Genomic DNA, 12,000 nt, shown 5'->3' on the forward strand with positions numbered 1-12,000 from the left:
TGAGGGTAACGTGCCTTCAGTTACCCGGATGGTGTACAGATCACACAGGACTTAAATGGCACTGGATGAATAATCGGGCTAGGTGTAGGTTAAACAATAACTGAACCTAGTTGTATCCCATACAGGAATGTGTGTTATTTGATTGAACCCAAAATGGCAGATTAAAACCCCATGTTTGTAAAAACACAAACTGACTGATCTAAATGTTGTCTTTGTCAAAAAGACACAGACCTACAATTAATTTGTCTTTCATACTTCCTATATATATCTGGATTTCATAAACATACCGATGTTTCATAAAATCCAGCAAATGCCATTGATCCTGGATCCAGCAAGGCTGGATGAAGGTCCTTCCCTGTTGCATTGAGCAAGGGTGGAAGATTGTACTCTTGCCAGAAGTCTCAGCTGACCTCTATCCGTGAGACGTATGTCCCACCAGTTGACAAAGAACCTGAGGCAGACATTCTCATTGTAGATGGGTCAACTTTGGTCCATGCCCTGCCACCAAAAAGATCCAAGACATTTGAGGACTATGCAGCTCTCGACTTCCTACCAGTGATACACATGTACACCAGCAAGTATCTGGTCTTTGATGTGTACAGCCCATCAAGTCTTAAAGCTGAAACCAGGTCCAAACGTGGCCAGGGAGGAAGACGCAAGGTGACAAATAAGAACACCATGCCATCTAACTGGCATAACTTCCCGAGGCACAATGACAACAAGACAGAGTTGTACCACTTTCTTGGCGACAAGATTGCACAAATGTTTGTGCCAAATATTATGATTGTCACAAAGGGACCTTTCCTCAGCACTCATGAAACTAGTCTTGATGGACTGGATAAATGCTCTCACAAGGAAGCTGACAGCCAAACATGCTGCAGAACATGGTAGCCAATCCAAAATAATCAAGGTAAATGACAGATGTTCTTGTCTTAGCACTAAGTGTCAGTGCTGCTCTTCAAGAGGCTGGACTACAAAATATGTGGGTTGCATTTGGGCAAGGTCAGACCCTGATCAATGTGCATGACCTATTTCACTATGTTGGCCAGGAGAAGGTCAAAGGCATGCTATTATTTCACGCGTTTACAGGATGTGTCACCGTGTCAGCCTTCCGTAACAAAGGCAAGAAAACTGCTTGGCAGACATGGGACATATGTCCAGAGGCCTGTATTCTCCAAACAGTGGAGTATAGTGACCTAGAGATTCTGGAGAAGTTTGTCATACTAATGTATGACAGATAGCACAGCTGTTACTGTGGATGAGGCCAGGCTTGACATGTTCACCAGAAAGCAGAGGCCTTATGAGTCAATCCCACCAACCAGAGCAGTTCTGCTCCAACACACCAGGCATGCTGCCTACCAGGCTGGTTGTGTGTGGGCCCAGGCAACCCAGTGTCAGCCAGAAGCAGAGGACCCTGCAGACGGGGGATGGCAGAAGGTTGGTGAGGAATGGCAGGTCTTCTGGACAGCCAACTCTCCTATAGCCAAATCTTGCGAACAGCTCACCAAATGTGGCAGTAAAGCTGGCTGTCGTGGCAGGTGCACTACACTTGTGTGGGTCTCAAACTCATATTTTTGCTCTCCCAATTCTGTAAAAGTACCTATAATTCGATTCATAGACGAAAAACAGGTGCACGCCAAAAAGTAATGTCATAGTTGCTAAAATATGATTACTTCAAGTTAATGGCAGCCATCTTGGATGCCATCTTGCATTTAGAATGTTATGTTATAACCTTACTGAAAATATGGGGTTATGAAAATAACATTTGTATTACCATATTCACTTCATTTCACACAACAATCAATGTTACAAATTTCTAGCTCTCCCGAGTCTGTAAAAGTACCTGTATGCTGTATCTCAAGAACCGTAATAGATACAGACATGACAAAATATCCGCAATGCCCAACTTTATATTCGCCTTCAATACATTTATGTGGCTTAACATCTTGGATTTTTGGGCCCGCCATCTTGGAATTTTGCGTGGCCAGCGGTATTTTTGAAAAGAGTGGGATTTGAAGAGTATATGTACCAAATTTCATGCTTGTATCACCATTTGAACGATCCTTACACTTATCTGCTCCACTAATGTCTCTTCAGTTTAACCACTTAAACCCTTTATACTTGGACCACCAAACCTAATATATGGACTACCAAACCTAAAATAGCCGATCTACAAGCTCACAACACATCACAACTTGACGCCGTGTGAGCTTGTAGATCTGCTATTTTTTAAAGTTTTTTATGTTTGCGGCTTCCGCCTTTATTTTATATTTTTTATAGAGGTACAGACAGTAGGCTGACAGGAAAATGGGGAGAGAGATGGGGGAGTGACACGCAGTAAAGGCCGTCGGGATCGGGAGTCGAACCCGCGGCACACTGCCAGACTGGATTACCAGCCAAGGTGCCTGGATCGCTGAGCCACGGCCCAGGCCAGATCTGCTATTTTTGGTGAATGTTTTCACTTTTGCTCCAGTGGACACGTTCTTTAAAATATCAAATTGTCCCTAAGCAGCTATTTTAATAGAGCCTGTAGTTTGCCGAGTGATGTATGGCATTATTTATATTTTCGTATTATCTTCCTTATTTTTGTATTGTAGATTAATTTACATAAAGACATAAACGAGGATGACGTAGGTTAAAATGAACCGTTAAAATATTGAATTAAATTTGGTTTAAATTGAAGTCTAAATGTTAAAACCACTATAAGATCACTGATGGTCAGCCTGGGCCATGGCTCAGTGGTCCAGGCACCTTGGCTGGTAATCCAGTCTGGCAGTGTGACGCGACCCCATCCCAACAGCCTTTACTGCATGACTTCCCCCCCATCTACTCCCCATTTCCTGTTATTTTATTCATATGCCACACGTCAATCCAAGGACCTGCCCATACCTTATTGTCGTACTTCCCTTAGGCTGTTCTCAATAGGATATAGAGGGTCTACTCTTTGGAATGCTGTTGATTCTAGACTGAAAAAATCTCTATCTCTGCTAGTCTTTAAAGCAAACTACAAACAAACTTATGCTGGGTAAATATTAGGCAGGAGAACCAAACTGGTTCATCCCCGGTTGAAAATAGGCCTGTGTGTGTTATTTATGGGACGGACACAACAGTTACACAGGCTACATCCCTCCCATATGTGTGTGTGTGTGTGTGTGTGTGTGTGTGTGTGTGTGTGTGTGTGTGTGTGTGTGTGTGTGTGTGTGTGTGTGTGTGTGTGTGTGTGTGTGTGTGTGTGTGTCTGTGTCTGTGTCTGTGTCTGTGTCTGTGTCTGATGGTGATGGAGACAGCATGAATGATAACTAAACATTTTTCTCTGTTGTTTATTTCCACAGGAGCTCTCACGCCATCAGGAGAGATGGCCTCCAAACGATATTCAGCACGGTCAGTGGAACAGCGGGAGATGGACCAGGGACATGGACTGTTTGATGCAAAGCTGCAACCCGTAGTAAAGTTGTACAGGATGGGTATGCACCATTTTATTTACAGCTAGTTAAACATGTCATCCTCTGTAACTGTCCTTTGTACCTTGGATCCAAACCCAGTTCTCCTTCCTGCACAAGTGCCTAAATCTTTGCCACTGAGCTAATAGGGCCTGGCAACGTGTCGTCAGCAAGGGAGGTGTGGCGTGATATGGTAGCTGTTGTGGGAAATTAAATATTTCCTCTGTGAGAGAATGAAGAATGCTTCTAAATGTCTTTAGTAGGTGTATTTGATACAACAGATGAATAATGTAATTATTGGACACACAACTGAGTAATACATAAAAAGTGGTGAAAAGAGAGACGGATGCAGTATGTCCTATCTATCGCCTCAAAATGGTTCAGGAGTCTGACACAAGTTTGGAAAAGACTAGACGCACAGTTCCAGGAGAATGTAAAATCAATCTCACAGACATATAGTGATACTTTGGCTAACCAGAGATGTCACTCTCTCAGTAAACATGATGCCCCCCAGCCTTCATCTATCCTATGTTTACATTCTCGACCAGGACACTCCAACCAGACATGATCACAACACTGCTCTAATAATGAACTGATTCAGCTTGCAGTCATACAGAACAAGTGACGAAACAAGAATAGAAAGAATCATTTTTAATCAATCACTAATCAACGTGACATGTGATTATTGTTTACGGAAGCAGTAGAGATAATGGCAGCATGTCAGATAACAGCTGGAGACTGATCTAAAAAATAATAAATAAACAGCTGGAGACTGGTCTAAAAAAAAAAGTAATGTGACACCCCCAATATGGGAACACTTTGGAGGTTGTGTGATGAAAATATTCCTATTTGCCATGGTTAGGGGTAACTCACTGTCAGCCCAAAAATTGATCATGACAGAAAATGAAATAACATGAGAACAGCTCCACTCCCCAGCTGGAGTTATACTTCACCGTACAGCGTGTCTAAAATAGTAGCTCTACAAGCTTGCGATCCGTTGTAAGCTTGTAGATCTGCTATTTTCGGCACGTGGCCCTGTCCTACGACTAGTATACATTGGACTGTAACACACGTGCCAGTTTCAGGTTACTTCCTGTGACTGCGTGACTGTCATAAAAGGAATAGACAAGATGAAGCCGACGGTCTTTCTGCTGCCATGGTCTTTTCTCACTGACAAACGTGTTTATACAACGAAGAATTGTAAAACAATATAAAAAGTGACGGCCTATGGTAGCGCCTGCTATGCCACTGTAAAAAATGTGGAACGCCCTATCAACAGTCATGAAGAAGTGTGGTTCGCCCTACCAACAGTCATAAAGAAATGTGAATACTTACTCTCTTTTTAAACGGCTCTAAAAGAGCACACGTGCTGCAATTCGGAACTGGCCCCTGTAAAATGCCAAAGCCTCTATACCATATATATATATATATATATATATATATATATATATATATATATATATATATAATATATATATATATATATATATATTAATGCTGGGCCGTTATCGGCGTTAACGTGCTGCGTTAACGCGAGACTCATCGCCGTTAATCTATTCTCAAAGTTGGGTCTTGGAGCTGGGTCTCTGTAACTGCGAGTGTAGCCATAGCCTGCTTCAAATGGAACCAAAGGACCCTTTTCTAAAAAATAAATGGACTAGACTCCTCCGCGGGGACCCCCATTATCCGCGGACCCCCACACAGACTACCGCGGAGGCCGGCGCGGACCCCCGCGGAGGTCGGCGCGGACCCCCGCGGAGGTCCGCGATAGTCTGCGTGGGGGTCCGCGATAGTCTGCGTCTCCGCGGTAGTCTGTTTGGTCTGTGCGGTAGCATTATGATGCCATCATCCATGCATCACAACCAAAACAAACTAGGACTAGTTTTGACGGTTGCCACATTTCGTGAGAAACAAGCAACCAGGTCTATGAAAATGTTAACAGGCCAGATCAAGTTAGAAAATCCGAAAAAGTCAGAAATTAAGTTTAAAATTAGCAACTATAGTGTTGACTGTCAAACATCATTGTCCAATGTTGTTTTAGAGCAGTGGTTCTCAAACATTTTCATCTCAAGGACCACCAATATTTTAAAGAAACTTTACAGATAAACAAGTCCAAAGTAGCTTATAATGACTAGACTTGGCAACACTGAACAGTTCCACAAGCTCACAATATGAAATATAAGGTATTAATAGGCTAGTTGTATTGTTAATATCCATAATTAGGGCACCTGGTCTAATGGGCCACCTGGCCTGAGAAACGCGTTCAAAGGACTTCTGGTCATTATTTAGGTAGCGCACACATATTTTGAATGCCTTTGGCAGACTTCAAATGAGCCGTTTTAATCGCGATTAATCGCGATTAACTCCAGGATTGCAGTGCGATTAATCGCGATTAAAAAAATTAATCTATGCCCACCACTAATATATATATATATATATATATATATATATATATATATATATATATATATATATAAAAGCCAATTAATTAAAACACTAGACATTAATACAAAACAAATCAGTAAGTAGGAGAATCAATCTTATCCAATCAGAACAATGATTTTCTCTCTGCTGATTACCTCCCCTCTCCTCCTTATAGATATCACAGACCTCCCTGTGTGTAAGGAGGTTGTTTCCCCTGAACAGCAGGAGAGGAGCCTCTGTCTGGTCCAGGTGAAACTAGAACCTCCACAAATTAAAGAAGAACAGCAGGAGAGAAGCCTCAGTCTGGTCCAGGTGAAACTAGAACCTCCACAGATTAAAGAGGAACAGCAGGAGAGAAGCCTCAGTCTGGTCCAGGTGAAACTAGAACCTCCACAGATTAAAGAGGAACAGCAGGAGAGAAGCCTCAGTCTGGTCCAGGTGAAACTAGAACCTCCACAGATTAAAGAAGAACAGGAAAGACCAGAGGAGGGTGATGGGTCAGTGTTGACATTAGTAGCTGTAAAGATTGAAGGTGATGAAAACGGAAAGATGCCTCTGGCCAGCACCTCAACTGAACACATGGTTGTGTGTAAAGAGGAAGTTTCTCCTGAACAGGAGAGGAGCCCCAGTCTGCTCCAGGAGGAACCAGAGCCTCCACGCATTAAAGATGAACAGGAGGAACTACTTCAAATACCAGAGGAGCCTGGTGGGTCGATGTTAACATTACTAGCAGTGAAAAGTGAAGTTGATGAAGACATCTCTTCACACTGCTCTGAAGTTGAAGTTGAATCTGATTCTGAAGTCACTGAAGACAGTGATGATTGGGGTGAGACAAGTGGAGGTGAAAAACCTTCCCACTGTAAACATTGTGACAAGAGTTTCAATCAGTCAAGTCACCTTAAGAGACACCAGCGTGTCCACACTGGAGAAAGACCTTTCCAATGTAAAGATTGTGGCAAGAGTTTCAGTCGGTCAAGTCACCTTAAGAGACACCAGCGTGTCCACACTGGAGAAAGACCTTTCCAATGTAAAGATTGTGGCAAGAGTTTCAGTCGGTCAAATAACCTGAAGAAACACCAGCTTGTCCACACTGGAGAAAAACCTTTCCAGTGTAAACATTGTGACAAGAGTTTCAGTTGTTCAAATAACCTGAAGAAACACCAGCTTGTCCACACTGGAGAAAAACCATTCCACTGTCAACATTGTGACAAGAGTTTCATTCATTCAGATAGTCTGAAGACACACCAGCGTGTCCACACTGGAGAAAGACCTTTCCAATGTAAAGATTGTGGCAAGAGTTTCAGTCGGTCAAATAACCTGAAGAAACACCAGCTTGTCCACACTGGAGAAAAACCTTTCCAGTGTAAACATTGTGACAAGAGTTTCAGTTGTTCAAATAACCTGAAGAAACACCAGCTTGTCCACACTGGAGAAAAACCATTCCACTGTCAACATTGTGACAAGAGTTTCATTCATTCAGGTAGTCTGAAGACACACCAGCGTGTCCACACTGGAGAAAAACCTTTCCACTGTCAACATTGTGACAAGAGTTTCATTGTGTCAAGTCACCTGAAGACACACCAGCATGTCCACACTGGAGAAAAACCATTCCACTGTCAACATTGTGACAAGAGTTTCATTTATTCAGGTAGTCTGAAGACACACCAGCGTGTCCACACTGGAGAAAAACCTTTCGACTGTAAACATTGTGACAAGAGTTTCAGTTTCTCGAGTAATCTGATGTCACACCAGCGTGTCCACACTGGAGAAAAACCTTTCCAATGTAAAAATTGTGACAAGAGTTTCAGTTTGTCAGATAATCTGAAGAAACACCAGCTTGTCCACACTGGAGAAAAACCATTCCACTGTCAACATTGTGACAAGAGTTTCAGTTGTTCAAATAACCTGAAGAAACACCAGCTTGTCCACACTGGAGAAAAAACTTTCCACTGTAAACATTGTGACAAGAGTTTCTTTCAGTCAGGTAGTCTGAAGAAGCACCAGTGTGTCCACACTGGAGACAAACCATTCCCTTGTCAACATTGTGACAAGAGTTTCAGTCTGTCAAGTCACCTGAAGACACACCAGCGTGTCCACACTGGAGAAAACCTTTCGACTGTAAACATTGTGACAAGAGTTTAAGTCAGGTAGTCTGAAGAAGCACCAATGTGTCCACACTGGAGAAAAGCTCTTGTCACAATGTTAACAGTGTGATATGAGTTTCAGTCAGTTAATGAACTATTTACACCCAATGTTTGTCCACTATGTAGTCCCCACAGGAATCCGCGATTCCGCTATCGCGGAATTTACAGCGGATTTCAAGGCCGTCCGTGGAATTCTCGACCATCCGCGGAATATTAGAATGTCCGTGGAATATAGTCGGACACCCCCGTTTTTACTCCCGGGATTTTCTACTGGGGATAGTGGGGGAAAAACGGGTCGCGGAGCGTCCGTATAACATGACAAAGTTACTTATTACTACCAGTAGGTACAAGTAATAAGTAGGTAGTCTAGGTACTATAATAGGGATTTGTACATGGTGAGGTGTCTGACAACACTTTATTTATGTCCTGAGGGGACATAAATAAGGTTCCTACTGAAACTGAATCCATGTCCTGAGTCCTGACAATGACAAATTGACAATGCTAAAGCAGAAAAGAATAAATATTACACCCACATTAAGTATCTTCTTGTCTAAACTGTAGTTACTGTGGGCAGGGTTTGAATGACAACCTTTGCAACCAAAACAAATAATTAAAACATGAATAATAATCGATCCCCAAAAACGATTATTGGAATCTTTGATTATTATGACTTGTCCATAATTGCAATTAATTGTATCTATTTCATGAAAGATTCTACTTATTATTTAAAAAAAAAAAAGAAATGGCTTGATAACTGGTCGTTTTAGGTTAAATAAGGTAATGTCGGCGGAATCAAGGATTGTTGTCCACTGAATTAGGAATGTTCACCGTGGAATCGAGACTTTTTTTCCGCGGATTCCTGTGGGGACTAACTATGAAATGCCCAGATACAACACATTAATATAATGTGTTGCCAAGCTGTGTCTCCCAACCCTCAGTCCACTGCTTCTGATTGGTGACAGTAAGCGATCACATGACCTCTGGGCTGGTCACTCACCAGGTCAGAGGTCATGTAGTCTTGGCTGGTCACCAGGTCATCAAAATGTCTTGCAGCGAGCATCTAGATTTAAAGTTAAGCACAATATGGTCATTAATATATTGTCACTGTGGTTATCTTGTATGTCCAAAACCTTTACTTTTCAGGAAATGGATAAATAGATACATGTGTTCTAGTGGTGTCGCAGTCCCGCCCCCTACCAGGGCCCAGGAAATGATTCTCCGTTCATTTTCCTCATAGACATTTCAAATTTTTTGTATTTAAAGACCATTTAAGCCTCGTAAAAAGCCAACAAATCATGACAAGCACATTTGTTACAATAAAAACATAATTAGAAGAAAAAAACGGCAGGTTACAACACTTTTTGTTGTTTTTCTTCTTTGTAATTATTTGTTTGGTCCAAAATATTGTGTTTGTTGTCATGAGTTGTCACAACTCGAGTTGGCTTTGTCCACGGCGTAACCGTCTTTAAATAAATACTTTTTGAAATGTCTATGGGAAAAATGCATTGGGAATCATTTCCTGGGCCTGGCGTCGTCATGAAAGGGGGCGGGAATGTGACGCTCTATTGTGACGGCATTTCATTTCAAGAATCTAGGTATATCGAAATGGAAACTCAACATATCACATCGTTTCACTTTGTATGTATCGTATAATTTTAAATGCAAATAATCTGTATCGAATCGTTTTGCAATGAAAATAAATAATAAAACAAACTTAAAAAAAAAAGATTGTATCAATACTAAGCACTTAGCAATTTTAAGAAAATAAAATGTGTTTAATTACTTTTCCATTCCATATCGCTACACATGGTCTATCGATAAATGTGTGAATTCTGTGTTCATGTCAAGGTGCAGGTTTGTCCATATATAATGTCCATGTATTTGGCAGAGAAACATGTTTAATTTATATTCATAATAATAAATGGTTCCCTTAAACTGCTCTATCCACATGTTTCACACAGATTTCATGTCTTTGCTAAATAGTTACTGTGTTGATTTTAAATCATTGAATCGTATCGCCATAATGAACCAATATCGTCCATGTGTAGTGTCATTGTGTCATCTCTGTTCACGTAGCAGACATAATATCACAGTACAGAAGATGTCATTTCATCTTTCCTGTCCTGAAGTGTTTCTGGACTCAGCATCCATCAGTAAATCAGAAGGATGCCAGCCCAGCACCCATTCTATGTCCTCCTGGGTGATGGCTGAACTAAACTGACTTTTAAATGTTTTTTTTGTTTTTGTGGCTTTCGCCTTTATTATTTATTTTTTATGGAGGGATAGACAGTAGGCTGACAGGAAATGGGGAGAGAGATGGGGGGTGACATGCCGTAAAGGCCGTCGGGATCGGGAGTCGAACCCGCAGCACACTGCCAGACTGAATTACCAGCCAAGGTGCCTGGAATGCTGAGCCACGGCCCAGACCACAAAACTGACTTTTTTTCTCACTATTTTATTTATAGCACAACTTTAAGATAATATGAAAACATCATTCAACAGCACAAACATGTCTGGGCTTAGTGGGCTATAGTCTAAATCTGTGGTTTATAACCCTTTTCATATCAAGGCCTATTATTTATTCAGCATTTGAGCCACGGACCACCATTTGATGACATTTAGCCTCTCAGACCCAAAACTAAAGAATATTGTTGAGGCCCAAAACTAAAGGTAATTTTGTCCGCAATTCCATGCTGTATGGATGCTGTACCATTAGGAGAGATAACAGGCAAACGTTGATCAAAATAACAATCATTCTACATCTAATTGTGTATTAAGTAACGCTGATGATTTAACTCTTGAGAGTGTAAAATGAAACCAAATGGACCCTTACAGGTCTGTTTGGTTTACATGTGTGGGTGTGGGTGGAGTGGAAGACATTGCATTGTTAGATTTGATCCATCAAATTGTTTCTAAGCTTATATTTTAAATGATTTAGTGGAGTTAGACTTTGATGAGATCACAGTATATAGCTATTCCACTGTGTTACACTGTACCATGCCTCCCCCTAGTGGCCGTTTATGGTATGTGCACCGTGCATGAAACTTAGTGTAATTGGTCATCTCACTCCTTTTCCATCTCGCCCCAATACTCTACCTAGCTGTAAATAACAAACATAATTCATGTTTGTGATTATTTAAAAGGTATTATCATATTAATTCATCATTGTTAAGTTCACTCTGTATATCCACGGGCATAATAGCATGATGATGCCATTACAAAACATGGGCTACATGGAAGAAATGTGATTAATAAAACTAAATTAACTGCTAGAAGGTCATAAATTAACTTAATTAAGCAGTCACCGTCTCTGTGACATGTTCTTTCTACATTTTACAGTATAGAGATCGACTAGGCCTACTATGCAATCAAATAAATCTGTATACAAGATCATTTCAGATTTCAGAGAGGGAGGGAAATACTAAATTAACTGTCAACTACATTAAAAAAAAATCGCGGGGGCGAGTTGGTAAAGGGGCGAGCAGTCTCGTATTTGTGTAATTCAGGTATAACTGTTTCTTCGCCGGGAAAGGAGCCAGTTTAGGTGGTTCGGGCATCTGGTTAGGATGCCTCTCGATCATCTCCCTAGGGAGGTCCTCGATGCACGTCCCACTGGGAGGAGACCCCCGGGGCAGACCAAGGTGTAGTTGGAGGAAACGCATCAACTCACTGGCCTCATGGAACGTCTCGGGATCCCCCAGGAGGAAGTCACTAATGTTGCTCTGGAGAGGGAAGTCTGGAGCACTCTGGTGGAGCTGCTATTTTCACTACTTTCACTATGTTTTCATTGATTTATTCATGGAAATTATTGTTTTGCACCAGTGCTTCTCAAAGTGGAGTCCGGGGACCCCCAGGGGTCCTTGGGTGGGTTCCAGGGTGTCCACACGACTAGACACCAGCATGCACTGTTTTCATGTTTAAAATGTCATTCATAACATTTTGGGGCAGGCCCGTCTAGAGTTTGAATGGACAGGTATCAGTCAAAAGGGAGA

Source organism: Electrona antarctica (assembly GCF_951216825.1).
Source record: "Electrona antarctica genome assembly, chromosome: 24".
Lineage (NCBI taxonomy): Eukaryota > Metazoa > Chordata > Actinopteri > Myctophiformes > Myctophidae > Electrona > Electrona antarctica.